Raw genomic sequence first — 18212 nt, 5'->3', positions numbered from 1 at the left:
CTGAGGTCTGCTGATCTCCCTTGGTGAAATCTCTAATGGTTATATATTGTGTAAGTAATATGGTTATTTAGATTGTACAAAAAATAACCAGACAGAATCTACTGAACACTGAACATTGACGACAAAAGAAAGCCCCCACTTTTTACTACTTCAACAAACACTGACGTCTGCTTTGTGCACCTACATCAGCAGTGCATTGTTATTCCGATTGCATCGCTATAACATGATGTCAGGCTAAGTTGGACGCATTCAAACTAGAGTTTCTGATTGGAGTGTAAGTGTTCTGTTAAGGTAATAGTTCGAATTACCTGGCTGTTTAGCAAACAGTTGGCAGCTCTTTTTGTGTTAAGTGACCTTCGATAGTGACCGGAATCTAGTTGTGTAACTGGATTTAATGCTGATAAGTCGGACAAGGGAATCATTTTGTACAATAATTACCAAATGAGGAAGTATTAAAATTAATGGTGAAATGGTGTACAAAAGAACAATAAATATAAAAATAATTTTTATCACAGAAATTATAAGGATTACAATATCTACTGTGCTAATTTATTATGTTTAGAAAAGTACAAACAATATTTAAGTTAGTTACACTTTTGATTATTATGGCGCTATGGAGGCTTCTACGGATTATTAACAAGAACAGTACAATAATAATAAATTTATACAATAATAATACAATTAACAAAATACAATATTTTTATTATTACTAAAATGTGTTTACTAAAACAATTTACAAAAAAATAAATCGATAAAAGTATTTAAGTATACATATAGGCAATGGAATAACATCTGTCTATCGAAATTTGTGTAAAATTTTAACTAAAAAAATATATAATAAAACTTAAATATGTTATAAAAACATGTTGTTTTTTTTTTAAATGTTGTATAGATATATATTCTTAAAATTATACAAAATACTAAAATTAAAATAAAGTAATTTAAAATAAAAATGAATGAAATTCACAGGTGAGTATTAATGATACGAATTCGCAATTAACAAACTAATAATAATGAGCTAATGAGTTCGTAATAAGTATGGAAGGAACTGGATTAAAAATACAATATAAAATATATAATATTGTATGATAAAATAATATATATAATACGTAGCATGATATCTAACATAAAGAATACAAAAAAGAAAGGAACATTAATACAAAACAGAAACTAAAGGATACAATAAAACAAAATGATATAAGAATAGGATAAAAATGAGAATATAAGAATTTTATAGCTAATTTTAATCGTAATATAATGAATCGAGAACATTAAGTTTTTTAAAAACTACAGGTAGATATGGTTATTTCATGAATAAAAATCAGGTATTGAGATTCGTATAAATAATAAAGTATCCCGTTAAACATTTCTTTTTTAGTTTTCTTTTGTAATAAATATTTTTATATATTCTTCTGGTAAATGGTTGAACAGATATGGTATATAATAAACTTTTCTGCTTTTTTTAGAAGTTTATAGTTTTTAAGTTATAACGCGGCCTGTTAAAAATTCAATTTAAAATGCAAAAATACCCTCAGAGTCTTTTAACTATATGTTTCCTCAAAACTGAAACTTTTCCTTAACATATTACATTTCGGACATTGACAAATCAATTTGACAAGGTCAAGACAAAGGTCTCATAGTTACCGGTGACAAAACGATCATTATGTTGATAAAATCACCTCATATTGCTTCTATAGATGACCTTGAAAGTAAATACCATGGCTGTGGCTGTCTCACTAATAATAATAATAATAATAATAATTTTTTTTAATAATTTATTTATTCATATTTACAACTGTATACACATATATACAACAAGTAAATATGCTGTAGGTCACATAGTAACATGATAAAAACATGTGGAGAATCTACCCACTGATAGAACTCCAATAGCATTTCTAGAGAAGAAGATCTCGAGGCCATCTTCTTTTCAGACGCCTAGGAGGATTATTAGGTAATGAAGGAGAAGCCAGGTTAGAAACAAGTGGATTTGGGTGGTTGAGAAGTTTATTATGGAAGGAACGGTATCTGGTTCTGGCCAAATCGGCAACATATGGAATATTGAGGTCCTGATGGATGACTTGATTTGTGACAAAGTAAGGAGCATTAAGAATTTTACGAAGGATTTTGGACTGTAAGGATTGGATTCTGGAGGAATTTGATGGCTTAGCGGAGCCCCATAGCTCAACTCCGTATGTCCAGATAGGCCTTATAATAGTCATGTAGATCAGTCTTTTGTAATGGATTGGTAGTTTGGACCGTTTGTCTAGTAAATGTTGCAATAGTTGGAATCTACGAGCAGTTTCTTGTCTTTTTAGTCTTGTATGAGGATTCCATGTCAGTCGTTTGTCGAGATGTAGTCCTAAGTAACGGATCTGTTCGACAGGAATAAGTGGGGTATTATTAAAGGATATTGTAGGGGAAGAGGGGTTTACGTCGAAGGGTAAATGTGATTTGGTGGTATTTATTGGAATTTATTTTAATTCTCCAGTTTTGGCACCATTCTTCAAGGGTGGTGATGTGGGATTGGACGGTTTGGGATACAATATAAGGATCATTGTTCACTGACAATAGACATTATATATGCTTAGATCATTATTTTTATCTTAATCTTATATTTATTGTATCCTTCAGTTGCTCTGTAGTTTTAATGTTTCTTCCTATTATTAATGTATTTTTTATATTAAATAACATCATACATTATCTATGTTGTTTAATAATATATTTTATAGTCTTTTTTATTTCATATTGCTTTCTTATTTTTAATCAAGTCCATTCCAAACTTATTACGAATTCCTTAGCTCAGTTGTATTTTATTAATTGATTTTTTTTTTTTATCATTAGTAATTAATTCTTATATTACTGTTCCAGCTTATAAATTAGTACAAAACCTAAGAGGGGAAAACAAGGGCATTTATTTCACCACAATTTTTGGTTACTTTAATGAAAACTAAATATAATTACTTGTCAAAATTAATGAATTTGGCAAGTAAAGGTAGGGGAAATAAAAAATGGCGGCTGTTTCAAACAATATATTTTTTCATAAATGAAACGTTTGTCGGAAAAACAAAAAAATCAATATTAAGTGATTTTTTTTTTTGAGTAGTATGAAAATATACAAAGCTAAACGTCATAATCTGCTTTATTTTACATTAAATTAGCTTTCTGTGATTATTGACATTTGTACATAAAATGGTTTTTCAGATATAGATTTCTCAAAATAAATTCACTAACTACTGAGTTCAGTTAATTTTTATAAAATGTTGTTTTTTAAAAATATACATCTCGGGAACTACTGAACGTAAATAGCTCTATTAGAGCTCATATTTTAGAAAATTTACTCTACTTTAAATAATGTTCTCTTAGGTTTTCTAGTGTTGTTGGTATTTTTAAAGATACAGAGTTCCGAATAAAAAAAATAATTATTTTCAACGTTTTGGAACAGCCGCCATTCTTTATTTTCCCTACCTATACTTAGCAGACTCATCAATTTTGACTAGTGATTATACATAATTTTCAATTAAGTAATCAAATATTGGGGTGAAATTGGTAATTGGTAGTTCTATATTTCCTAGAACACAAATAGACGTGGGATGATAAACATGAGTTCTAATGATTCAAGAAAAAAAAAACGTACAAACTTCAAAACGTATTAAGAGAAATGTTTTCGATTAACCTGGCAAATATAATAGTCATTGAGCAGACCTGACCTTATTTCAAAGTATCTAATTCAGTGGCAATAAAATCGACAGTCCTTGTTCCAAAACAGTGACACAGAAATTAAAGAAGAGAATGGAAGTTATTTGAAATCTTAGTTTGCTTTCCAAGGAATTAAGAAAATTGCGAAAGTAATAATCAGTTTATATAGCAGGTATATATAATCAGGGTTCCATTGACAATACTTCTTCACTGCATATTCTATTGTATTGTTATTATTCCAGTAGTGGGCCGTTAACGAGATTCACTGTTAATATTATAATACAGAGCCGGGGAGAAAAAAGGCAGTTATTTCACCCTAATTTTTTACTACATTAATAAAAACTATGTATAATTACTAGTCTAAATTGGTGAGTCTGCCAAGTATAAGTAGAGCTAATACAAAATGGTGACTGTTTCAAAACATTAAAAAATATAATTATTCGTTCGGAGCTCTATATCTTTAAAACTACCAACACTAGAAAACCTATTAGAGCATTATTTTAAGTAGAGTAAATTTCCTAAAATATTTGCCTTAATAGAGCTATTTACACATAATGGTTCCCGAAATATAGCTTCTTATAAAGCAACATTTTATTAAAAAATGCATTGAAAAATCATAAGTTGGTGAATTTATTTTGAGAAATCTATATCTCAGAAACTATGTGACGTACAGATGTCTCTTAGCACTCAAATTAAAGATAGTTTAATGTACTACAATGTAATGCATAACATTGATCTTCGTAGTAGTTTTTTATATATTTAAAAAAATCATAAAATGTTAATCTAGTTGTTTGGATAAAATTTTTGATTGTTGAAAAAAAAAAATATATATATATATATCTCAGGAACCATAAAACGTAAATATGTCTCCCAGAACTCAAAATAAAGATAATTAATTTACTATAAAGTAGTTTATGTCACGTATCTTCATAAGGTTAGTGTTTTTTATGATATTCGCATATGAATGTAACTTTTGCTCATGAAATTTTGTCCGAATCAATTTATTTGAGCAAATAGCATTAAAACTACTACTCCAACGAATATAAACGTCATAAACTACTTTACAGTAAATTAAAGTAGAGTGCTAATAGACATCTGTTCGTCGAATTGTTTTTGAGGTATAAATTTCTCAAAATAAATTCACTAACTTCTGATTTTCAATGCATTTTTTAATAAAATGTTGCTATTTAAATAGCTAGGTCTCGGAAACTATTAAACGTAAATAGCTCTATTAGGGCTCATATTTTAGTAAATTAACTGTACTTTAAATAATGATCTCTTATGTTTTCTAGTGTTGTTAGTTTTAGAGATATAGAGCTCTGAATGAAAAATTATATTTTTTACTGTTTTGAAACAGTCACCATTTTGTATTACCTCTAGACTCATCAATTTTGGCTAGGAATTATACACAGTTTTCAATAAGGTAATCAGATATTTGGGGTGAAATATCTTCCTTTTTTCTCCTCTTGGGCTCTTGTACTGTTAACAATAAAATCGAATATTTGGTGCTTTCATGTGAAATGTCAGTTTAGTAAACAACAAAAACACAGGTAAAACAACTTTACGAAATCAAAACATTTTTATCAATAAATCAATTTTATATCCAAAACAGTCTCAACACTATTTATTCATTTGTCCAACGTTTCGGCCTTTCTAGCCATCTTCAGGGACATCTTCAATATAAAAATCCTTCTCACATTAATTATTTTCTACTTGCAGGCTATTTTGCCCAGGTCAATTTCTTTATTTAAAGTTAAAACCTCATTATTTAAATTTTAAAACCATTCATTTATTTATTCTATAAGATTGCCCACAGTATAAAACACCACACCATAAAGGCCGAAACGTTGGACAAATGAATAAATAGTGTTGAGACTGTTTTGGATATAAAATTGATTTATTGATAAATATTACCTTGTCTCAAAAAATTTTTGAAATAATATAATTAAAAAATTTTTATTCAAAATATCTACCCTCATTTTCTATAGATAAAGTTCAGAGTTTTGTGAAGAAATAAAGTCAGAATGCGTTTTCTATTCATTCAGACCGATTTAATTTGGAGGCTCAACACTGGAAATAAATTGAGAAGTTATTATCAATAAAGAGGTAACCAACCTCTCTTTTGATTTTTTTTTTCATTCAGTCCGAAATCTCTGTATAAAAAAATTATTGTTTTATATTGTTGGGGCCACAGCCTGGTTGTCCTAGGGACACCCTTACACTATTCCCAAATTAAGCTAGGTCCAATAGATAGTTAATTTGGGGTTTCAAATACTATGTTGATAAAGGGTAAAAATAGAAATAGAAAATGGAAATTTTAAATATTCCTGTGAATAGGTGAAACCATTAAAAAAAATTAAAATATAGGTGAAATAGAGAAAAAAAAAAAGGAAAGTGTGATGTATACATGCAATATAATATGGTTGATAAAAATAGAAAAATAAAGTAACAAGATATTCAGTATAAAAATAAATAATATAGAAGGTATGAAATGAAAGACAATATAAAAGATAGAAAACTATAAGGAAATTTGTCAACAGACCGACACAAAACCAAATTTATTCCATGATGTCTAAAATGAAATTGAGTCCTCTTGCGAGGACTTTTTTAAAATATTTTTTTCTTATATATAAATTTTCATAAGAAATTTTAGAATTTAATTTTTCAGATAAACATTTAACAACAAATTAAATTCAAGAACTTCCAAAATTATATTAATTACTTCCAATTATATTACGTACAAACTGGCTGTTATTATTTATTTTATCTATGCTAAGAGCCTTTGAGGTTAAATTAAGAAATTTAAGGTTATTATTCTGTGGCTTAAATCTGTAACGTAAAAGGAACATTCCTTAAGAAAAATATAAGTTTTTATTATTGATATATTTTGGACTAGAGGAGCGCATTCAAAAGGTGTCATAAGGTTTATAAAGAAAAAAAAACAGTTGTGATGCTTTTATTGAATATTTGGAGGATAGGCAAATACCCCGAAACGTCGGAGAAACTATAAAATCAAGGAAAGTTCCTTATGGAAAGGTTTTATTACTGTATAACAAGTTGAACCTTACATTTTCCAAAAGAAGCATAGGTAAATTAATGAATTATAATTCTTTTAATAAGTTTCGGCCTAAGTTGTTTTAAACAAATATTTAAAAAAACAATTTTTATTATCTATATGTTTATTCTGATCTAGATTATATAGTTACTAGAAAAGTATATGAAATTTCGCTACAGAAATGAAGTTGCAATGATTGATAGTTTCATTAACTAATATATATTTTTCTCTTTATAGGCCATAGTTGTTTGTATACAAGACGGAGCGTGCGTACCCCTGGCATTGACCTCTGTCGGGACTACCCTAGGATCCTCCGGGTTGTCCAGGGCTGGTGGGGGTCGCTATTGGGGGGGGGGATGTCAAAACCTTCAGTCGCCCGAACATGCCACGCTTACCCGGTGTCGTTCTTAGTCTGTAGTGCACTCTAGATCGCAACAAGCGTCAGATCGACTTCACCTCCACAGGTCAGTCATAGATTAATTATTTAATAAGATTTATGATATATAATAAATTAAATTATAAGATTTTATTCCGACACACTCCTCATGTTTATATTATATTAAAAATATTTATTCAAATTTTTATAATTAATTTAATTCACATTTTGTTAACCTAGCGAACGACATGAATGTAAATTTCATATTGCTTATTTTAAAAACCATTATTATAGAAATATTTATCATTATTTATGTTTTAAATCAAATCATTAATTTTTCATATATGATGAAAATACACAAGATTTTTTTTTATATTAAAAATAAATAAATAAATACGACAAAATGTTAAGGATCAAATCGTCCTTTTAATCAGTTCGTAAATCTTGTTTCCTATCATTTTGAGAAGACGTTCGAAGACATTGAAAAAAAAAATTAATCCCGTGACTTATAGGTGTTATATATACTTAATGTTCTAATATTTATGATTCACATTAATTAACATTTTTAATTAATAATTTCACGTTTATATTCTGATGAGAAACAAAGTCGTGAAACTTTATTTTCGGTAAGATTTACAACGGAAGAATATTGGATAAGAATAAGAAATTGGAAAAACTAGATAGCTCAAATTTTCTCTAAAAAATAAATAAATTAAAATAACTATTGTTTCTGATATAATTTTTGATTATCACGAAGGTAAAATCGAAATAAAAGAAAAACGAGCTTAAAGGACTCAAACTCTATCTTAATGTTAATTTCATGAAAACATCTTTCTCTTAAGAATTTAAGAAAAAGTAAGATGCTCTGTTTTTTTTCTTCAGTGCTTTTCAATTTCATGAAGGAAAATATATAATAATATAAATAAATTCTGAATGTGCTAAAATGTAATTTCTTCGGTGTAAGCCTATGTAAAGCATATGAAAAGAATGATATTTTGGGTTTTGTTGTATTTTAGCGCGATACAGAAACCGCTTGAATATGTAATGTCAATAATTAACTACAAATACAAAATGTTAATTAGTTTGATATAAAAATTGTAAATTAGTTGCAACCTCAAGTCTGCAAGCATAACAAAAATTTAATTTTTTCAGAAATTGTTTACGGTTTCTTTATTACGCCTTTGCACCGTAATAAGATTCTCAAACTATTTGAACTGGTTTATTGACAAAATTAAAATGTAAATTTATGCACTAAAACAATAAATAAAGGACAAGGAAATATTATTTTTTAACATTAATCAAAGGACTTTGGGTATTAAGTATTCAAGTCGCGTAAGTGACCCTAGTGGAAGTAATGCAATAAATAAATTTATAAAAATTAAAATAAAAAAATATTGAAAAATGTATTTATAATTTGTTTGACATTTAAAAAACCACTAGTAAGGGCCAAAAATAACGGATAAGCTCCCCTTCGTCATTTAAGATTAAAAAAATAAATAAATTATAATTTTAGAAATAACAATTAATTGTAGAAATTAATGATAATACAATTAATGAATTGTAGACATTCGTTCATTAAGATTAATAAAATTAAAAAAAATTATAATAATTGTAAAAATGTTATAATACTGAAAAATAGTTCTTTGTAAACGCTTATTTATAATTTGTTTGTGATTTATAAAAACACTAGTAAGTTCCAAAAATAACTAATAAGCTCTCCTACATCACTAAATGTGTTTTTTTAAATTAATAGTTAATCAAAAATGCTGGTTAAAATTTTATTATTAAAACTAGTGGATAATATAAAAAGCATATAGCATCTATTACTTCATTAAATAAATTTAAAAAAAAATGCATACCAATTTCTTTTGGTCATCATGATATTTTTATTGTTTATATTATTCTGCTATGATTATGTTCTTATTTTAATTAATGGCTTTTTTAAATATGGTGAATAATATTAAATATTATTCACCAGTTTTTTAAATCATACATTTTCAACCAGTTTTTTTTTTAATCAACTTATGAATAAACAAAATTAGTCATAGTAACGTAGGAGAGCTTATCCGATATTATTTGCACTTACTAATGCAAATTTTTTAAATATCAAACAAATTATAAATATACTTTTACAAGGAACTATTTATCAATATTTTTTTTATTTTATTTATCTTGTTTAATGTCATCCACTCGCGTCATTTACTCGAGTTGAATTTTTAATACCCAAAGCCCTTTGATTAATGTTAAAAACTAATATTAAGTTAGTTGTCCTTGTTGTTAAGTTATCATTTTAGTGTATACATTTACATGTTAATTTTGTCAATAAGCCAGTTCAAATAGTTTGAAAGTTTAATGTCGGAGCAAAGACATAATAGAGTAACCGTGAACAATTTCTGAGAAAATTAAATTTGCATTATGCTTGCAGACTTAAGATTGCAACTAATTTATAGTTCTGATATACAACTAATTAACATTTTGTATTTGTAATTAGTGACATTACATATTCAATGAGTTTTTGTGTGACGCTAAAATACAACAAAACCCAAATTAACAAACTTTGCATATGCTTCACCAAATAAATAACATTCTAGCATATTCTAAATTTATTTATATTATTCTATTAATTTTTTTTCTCATAAAATTGAAGAAAAAAAAACAAAGCATCACACTTTTTCTTAAATTCTTAAGAGAAAGATGTTTTCATGAAATTAATTTAAGATATAGTTTAAGTCATTTAAGCTCGTTTTTCTTTTATTTTGATTTTACCTTAGTGATCATCAAAAAATAAATTAGAAACTGTGGTTATTATTATTTTTTTTTTTGGGGGGGGGAGAGGTGGGGGTAAATTTTAGCGATGTTTTTCTAATGTGTTCTACCGTTGTAAATCTTACCGAAAATAAAAAAGAAAGTATATAATCAAAAACACAAGAAGTCACAATAAAGGATAATTAAAACTAGGTATTGATTTATACCTTATAAAGGCTAGAAAAAAGAAGGTAAAACTATGAAATATTAATAAGTAAGCAAATTAAAAACATGATAGAATAAAAAAAAGTAAAATTATATAGTATTAATTACTAATTAAATAATAACAAAATAATTTATATGAAAGATAAAGGGAATTAAATTTAATTGAAAAAATAAACGAATTCTATCCTGACACTAACTATAAATATCGAAATAACTAGAAATCATCTGAGAAATTATTGCTAATTCGGATCGAATTTTCAAATTAAAAATGATAGATGCAAAAGGATTTTTTGCTTCTTTAATAAAACAGTCTTTAAAACATTTAGGAGGCAAAATATTCTCTCATCTAAGGTATGTTATCTAGCACAACGGTAATTTTTTATTCGAAAGTCGTCCACGGACAATTTTTTGAGTCAAGGTTTCGCCGTATATGACTTAATGACATGATTATCTTTATGACTAAAATTGCCTTTAGTTATTGACAACATCAATTAATGCATGATCGTGTAGTGGCTGTATAAACTGAATAAGAACTAAGATATAATCAAATTGCCTATTATATAACAAGTTCAGTTTATACTACCCCTCTGAATGGCGTTTTTTAATTACCTAAATTTCAATTTAAAAACATAAATTTTTGTTATTTCACTTAATTTTTACGTAAAATAAAATAATCTCATCGCTAGATTAGATATTATCTGGATAGGTCTTTGTAGTCAGTGATTGGTGCTATCACTATCAAATAATCATGCCGTTTATTATTTTATTGCTTATTTGAGCTGCGTAGATGCATAAAAAAGTATAATTACAAAATTAATAATTTTTCAGAAAATCTAAAAATATACATAAATAATTATTAATTATCGATTAATTAATCATCCCTCTATAAGAAAAATGTAGTGATAACCGTGTAATTTATTTTACATATAAATTAGAATAATGGAAATGATTTATAAAAAAAAAATGTTTAAAAAATGAAGAACGCATTTACGAAAAGAAGAGAAGGCAAATGAAAAAGAAGAATGAAAGATAGAAGATTTAATAGAATCTATAAATATTTATAGAAAAATAGTTGAAAACTTAGTTTCTTAACAGTTTGAACACAAAAAAAAATCCAAGTAACGTTTGAATGGAAAACTTAATGAACTAGGAGTTTTGAAAAAGTCGGTTTTTGTGTTATATCGAAATAATATTTACACATGAACAAATGTATGTAGCCCTGTCAAGGTGCAGGAATAAAGATTCAAACTAACAAAGACCAAATAAAAAGTCGGTGGAATTTATAGGAATAAGTTATTACGAACATTGTTTTTGAAAAGAAATTAAATTGAAGAACAAATTAAAATGCTGGGATAAAGACTTGAAATTTTTTTTTCCTGCTTACACTATATTGAAAAAATAATACAATTTGAACTACAGAATACACGTAAATTACAGCTATAAAATTTGAGCAACGAGTTGTACAGTTAAATGAAGAGTTGAATAGTTTGTAAAATTAGTTTTTTTCAAACCCTAGTTGTTTTTTTTTTTGTTTTTTTTTAACAATTATTATTGTATGAGTAGTTTTTAAACTGCAATTTGTAAAATATTATAAAGCTGAACCGAATACTAAATTAAAAAAAATACTTAAATTGTATATATCCCATTTAGTTTGTGAAATAAAAGAAACAATGCAATGAACCGGGAAAAAAACTCATGAAAATAAAAATAAAAATCATTATTTAAATTATTATATATAAAAATAATAATAATAGTAAGAAATAAATTATATGTAATTTTTCAAGATATAATAGTTACCAGAAATCATTTTTTTTTTTTTTTTTTAGATAATGGAATATTTCATCAAAGATCCATTTGAAGCTGCGAGTTGTTTATTTTGTTTTTGTCACAATTTTTTATCATTTAGAAAAAAAAATTGAGTACCTCTGAGCTCTGTCACTGAGATCGTATCCTCCCCCTCATATCATTATAAAAAGTGATTTAATTGTTTTATTAAAACATACTCAATTTACAAACATCTTTTCAACCCATTAGCTCAATTTGAAGAGATATGTTATAAAATGCTAGGACCTGAAAAAAAAAATGGCATAGTAGGGACATAAACTCTCCTAGAGAAAAGGTGAAATGTATTATTCGGCAATGCTGCATTTGGATATTTATACAGTAACATATTTTAATCAATGATACAAGAACAAAATTTTTTCTACTTCTTCTTTTTCCAAACAGTAATTATCGACAACCTAAATACGATATGTTTCAGTTCATTTCACACAAAGTTATATTAAATTTTTCCTATTTATTCTTCGTCTTTTTTTTTTGTCAACGCTATTCTCTCTATTCCATCATATACCTACCTTCTCCAGTGATATGCAATTCACGTTCAATCCGTTACACAAATGCAATGAGAATTAAATGAAATTATCAATAAATAGAAATATAGAAAAAATAAAATAGCCACAACAGTAGAACAATTAAAAACAAATAAATAAGTAAAAAAACTAATAAATAAATAAATAGTAAAAACATGAATAAATTGGTTAAAACAGAAAAAAAAAATAAACAGGTTAACTCAGTTCACAAACTAATTTTAAACTACCTTACTTAATTTTAAGGGACTGTAGAGTTGCGAAAATCCAAATTGTGGAAAAAAAAATCCAAAATCCAACACTACGTTTATAGTATCGTTCTTCCTGAAAAAGAAAAGAAACCACATATCGAATTTTAGCCAATTTGTTCTAAAGGAAGCCTTTTAGTGGTAACCCTTGTAACTTTAAAAAAACATAATTTTATAATTGTTCAAACAGGAAGATAAAATAGCCCTCCCCCCCTCAAAAAATTACTAATTATTAATGAATAGTTTATCTACTATTTTTTTTTATTTTTTGACCGCAACCTGCATCATCCTCCTACGATTATTTTAATTTATAAAACAAATATAAAATTAAACTTCTCTAATGATCATCGATGAAGAGTAAAAGGCTATTATTTTCAGGAAAAATACATAAAAAATATTTTTTTTTTCGAAATGTATCGACATTTTTTTAAGCAGTTAAAAATCATATACGCAAATAAAAGAATCTATACAGCTGTACATCATTCTATTTTTAGTCAACTTTCTACCAACTGCAACAAGACGTAACACATTCCTCAAACATTGGCAGTTTCCGAATAATTCTGCGTAGTTTGATATATTGATAGGAATACAATTTTTATATTATGGTATATGTATGCTTTAAAGTAATGCGAAAAACTGAATTTTTTTGGGCTTATAATTGGTTATTAAAACATCGTTTCAAACTAAACAACCAACAGATCGGCGTAATCATGATATTTAAATCATAAGTAATCGTTACTAAATAGAAGTAATACGGTATTTGGAAAGTTTATTTGGTAATTATAACCCCTCCCTCGGATTTTTCTGCTAATTAATCGCTATTTAGTTCTTGTCCAATGCCTAACTTACAAAAATACAAGACTCCAAAAAGGTTGTTTATTTAAATTTCAAAAGAAATCAAAGACAGAAACATTTTGTTAAAGCTGGCTGAAGCCATCCCAAATTATTATAAATTCTAAATAATAATTTTTGTTAATATAACTTCGGTGTAAGTATAATGCAAGATAAAAATTATAAGTTAATTAGAGGTTATATTTATTCTGAATAACAACTTGCTTGATTAATTCTTGACAAATTTGTACTTTATGCTTCCATGAAACCGTATCCATGGTTGTTTTCGAAAAAAAAAAAGTAATTATAATTCTTTTAACTGCAAGATATGTACTAATTTAAATCAACTACAATGTGTGAATCGCTAAATCAGTATTGTCTAAATGACGTCAAATGAAACCATCATGGCGATTAGAGTTTTCCTTCTGTAGCTACACATATTAAAAATCTTAGTTATTAAAACTAAAATTAAAAATTAATCCTGTATATATATCAATTAAGACATTGGGTTTCTGAATTGATTGACAATAATACTAATACTATTTCAATTGATGGTTGTTGATGACATTATCATGACTCAGGGGTGCTCCGTACCTCCACTGATGGTTGTTGATGACATTATCATTTATTATTGATATAGATTCCCCGAAATGTCCTCTCTGCAACATGGGGGACATGGATGGAGACCATCTTTTGGCGTGTGTTGGTCTGGAGGATGTTGAGCGAGATACGGACCAACTAAGAGGAAGACTAAAATTGTATTGGGCTGCAAGAGGGAAAATGGCGTAATAGCCCACTTCCTGTGGCGTAGGGGAAAAAAAAAAAAACTCTTTCAATTTTTTTTTTTCGTCAAAAACTTATTAATGCCTACTTACAAAAATACGTTAATGCCCCCCAAACGCAGATCTACTTTACCAGTCCTAACGCAAACCTCCCATCTACGTTTTGGTCTACCCCTCGGACGTATATCCTTCGGTTTAGTATTTATTATCATTTTAGGGATACGTTCGTTACTAAATCCCACAGCCTTACATACCCATCACACCGCAATCCTATAATCTGAATTATGTGAACGGAGTGTAGTCCTTTAGATTCAGGGTTGTGTAGCCTTCAAAATTCTCCCGTTAACTCAACCTTTTAAGGTTCGAATATTTTACGTAATACTTTTTTTTCAAAACCCTTAAGACGCTGTTCTTTCCTTAGTGTACGGGGCCATGTTTCGCATCCATGAACAACATTGGGAAGGATAATAGATTTGTAAATTTTAACTTTTATAAGCTTCAGACAGAATGCGCGAGCTAAGCAATTTCCAGATTGAAAAATAACAAGCATTCCCCGATTTTGACCTTTCCTTCGATACCAAGGGAGTAGATATGATATATTCTCTAAATAAATAAAAACATTCTCACTTAAATAAAAAAAAACTTTTTTTTTATTTATTTAATGTAATTTACAACTGTGCAAAATCGGTGGTACTTCAAACATTAATTTAAATTAGAAGGTCCCGTGGCCATCTTCTTTAAAAAAAAAAAAAAAAAAAAAAAAAACTATGAGAATCCAAATGATTCACTTAATTGAGTTAACCCAATTTTAGTTTTCAAATCATTGATATAATTCTTCGAACCAATACTTTAGAGTATCTAAATGAGTTATATGTTTGGGTTGATATCAGTTCATATAAAGCTTGGTATGAGGAAGGTCATTTTTTCATATTTGTTCAGAGTGTATTTATAAGTTCATTAACGGCATTGTTCTGTAACCTGTTTCACACGTGGAAAGTTGAAAATATTATGAATATGTACAGTGAGTATCAAGTCACAACGTGATATATACCATCTCGTGTAATTTTAAAATTCTTTTTTGAGGTATTTTCCTCATGGGATTGGTTTAATGAGGTTGATGACATACATATTCGAGAATCTTGAAAGCTTGGCATATTGAAGTTTAGGGTCTTCAAGAGGTGCATGATTGATCGCCGGGATTACACTCCCGAGATATAGCTCAACAATTTTGTTATCATCCTGTCTGATCTTTGTCCTTAGGCAGTTCCCATTACATTTTTTGCTGAAATGTTTTGGAATATTTCAGAGGACTTGCACCCTTTGTGCGGGGCGGCCTACTGCGGCGGTAAAAGTCTCCTGCGCAGTATTTGCCACAATCCGGACCGACTGCAGAATTTCACGGTGCTACGAGGATCCGTTAGACCTATTCTCCTATTAGGGACAGGCCATTATTTCCTATCAACGCATTAGCTATTCAACTGCCCAGTGAAAGTTATGAGTGAAAGAGATCCGCAATGGATAAACAGTCATTTTGGCACAGTCAACGACTTTGTTAAAAAAAAAAATATATAATTTAGCAAAAAATGCTTTGAATTGGATTAGTATAGAAGAAGTAAAATTGAGTGAAGTAAAATATCTCAGTATTCAAAAGGAGAAATTGAGTAACATCTTAAAGAAAGTATGAATCCCATGAGAGGTCGTTGGTTACCTTGGTAACTAGGTACTTTGTGAGGAAGCAGTGTTTTTAGAACATCGGTTATCCAAGGTGGTGCTAACTAAAACCATGAAGGTTTCTTAAGAGCTTTTTCTCATTTGATTGTTAAATTTCAACCTGAATAATAAAGCAATTTTTTAACAGTCCACAGAAAAATAAAGAATTATATATCTTTTATTCCTTTTGTATTTTAATTGACCGAATGACCTTAAAGATTATTTTGTTTCAATTAATCCACTCTAATTTTTCACGCTACAAACCAAGCGATATCTATTAAAACTTCTCATCACTCGAAATTTAGTATCTCTTTCGTTGTTGTACCCCCCCCCCCCTATAGACTCTTATTATATAGTTGTTTTAATTGTGCCACACCAGATAAAAGAATGTTCTTATTTATTTTATTTTTGACCTATTTAATCGATTGTACCATATACTGAGGGTACGTGGAGACAATTATATTAGCTTAGTTGAAAAAGTAACCTCACTTAATGGTACTATCTTTGAAATACGACCTATCAAATATGAATTCAAAAATTTATTTCATGATATACCACCATTAAAGCAATGCAAAAATATATTGTTCTTTATTACCACCCTCCCTCCTAAAAAAAAACTTTTTTTTCTATTAACCAACGACAATTTTTATTCATTGTTAGCGAAATAGATATTTACCTATTAAATTAGATCTGCACAACTACAACCCATGAAGGGTCAATGGTGCATTATATTGAAAGTAATGTTACTAAATCAACGGTTGTGCAAGGAGGTGATTTGGTCATAATAACGCTCAGCCCACAAATTTTTACTCAAATAAGGGTACCCTTTCATGAGGCTTAGTGGATCCAGGAAGGCTCCCAAATGCACTGGGCTTACTCACGGTTGCAGTGAAATAGAAAATAATTAACTGCTACAGCCGGATTCGAACCCAACTAGGTATTTAGGTATGATATAGCTATCAACCTACATCAAATAATAAAATTAATTTATTATTATTTAACTGCATTATTTCAAGGAACAGGAAAATGGTTATGTCACAATCGTATTTTCTGAACAAAGAAATGGTTACGTACGTGTGTATTAGTCAGTATCAGCGTTAGGCAAAATATTCCCTTCAAGTTTTATTACGATTACTTATCAATTTATAAAATTTTAATTTACAGTAATAAGAAAAACCCAGTCCGTTTGTTAAGGATTAAGGATGAAATATGCGATTAAATGTAAACAAATATTTATTGGGTTAATTTTATTTTTTTTTAAATATCTTTATTGATATTTACAACTGTACATAATGATACATTGAGCAAATTTGATCTCAGTAATAATGCACTTATACAGAAGTTTTTACATCAGCAGGCTTTTTGGCCATTTTATTTTCAGGCACCTCGAAGTATTGTAAAGGACAGGAGAGGAAATAAGGTTAGAAACTGGTGGCTTTGGATGGTTAGAGGGTTTATAATAGAAGGAGTGATATGTGGTTCGGTTACATATGGAAAATTAATATCTTTATGTATGATTTTATTTGTGGCAAAGTAAGGAGCATTGAGGATTTTGGATTTAAAGGATTATAGAGTTAATTATAAGATTTTTTGTTATATAGCTCATAAGTTTAAAGAGACGTCAGATATAACATTTTTTAGAGAGAGCTCTTCATTTTTATATAAAATCAAAATATAGCCTTTTCATAAAATTATAATAATTTTTTGAATTACAGTTCCAGGAAATCATGAATTTTGATTAATGTAATTAATAATTTAAAAACTTTCTTCCACAAATACCAGTTGAGCAAACACAAAAACGAAATTGGTTGGAGAGTTAAAGGTCTTAATGAACGCAAGTATGAACTTTTGTCCTTGTATGAAAAAGAGAATGAGATCTGATGCCCTTGGTAAATCATAAGTCTTCAATCTTCTCAAACCTGTCCTTGCCGAGGTCTCCTTCGACACCTACATTACCTCGTCTTCGTTTGCATACTAACTTTTATCATCACACCATGTCATTTGAGAATGGTAGTTCCAGACTTTCTGAAAACATTAACTGAACTTATAGACCAAAAGCTCTTGGCTTGGGTCTTATTATAAATACTAAATACCGCTGGTTTGCTTGAATAGTGACACACCTGACAAAAAAAAAAAAAAAAAAATATTTATTTATTGCTATTTTCAACTGTACAT

The 18212-nt window shown here is 28.2% G+C and overlaps 1 protein-coding gene across 1 annotated transcript in view; it reads left to right on the top strand.

Annotated features, from left to right (window-relative positions):
- Window positions 1-7091: 7091 nt before the first annotated feature.
- The window catches only part of LOC106678241 (proton-coupled amino acid transporter-like protein pathetic), a 230208-nt gene continuing 219087 nt past the window's right edge, over window positions 7092-18212 (top strand). The window contains exon 1 of the mRNA XM_014416656.2: window positions 7092-7218. The gene's annotated coding sequence lies outside the window, so the exon portion shown is untranslated. The remainder of the gene's footprint in view (window positions 7219-18212) is intronic.

The sequence above is a fragment of the Halyomorpha halys genome, unplaced genomic scaffold, assembly GCF_000696795.3.
Source record: "Halyomorpha halys isolate HHAL.00 unplaced genomic scaffold, Hhal_1.1 Scaffold130.1, whole genome shotgun sequence".
NCBI lineage: Eukaryota > Metazoa > Arthropoda > Insecta > Hemiptera > Pentatomidae > Halyomorpha > Halyomorpha halys.
This window is presented reverse-complemented; position numbering and strand designations above follow the sequence as displayed.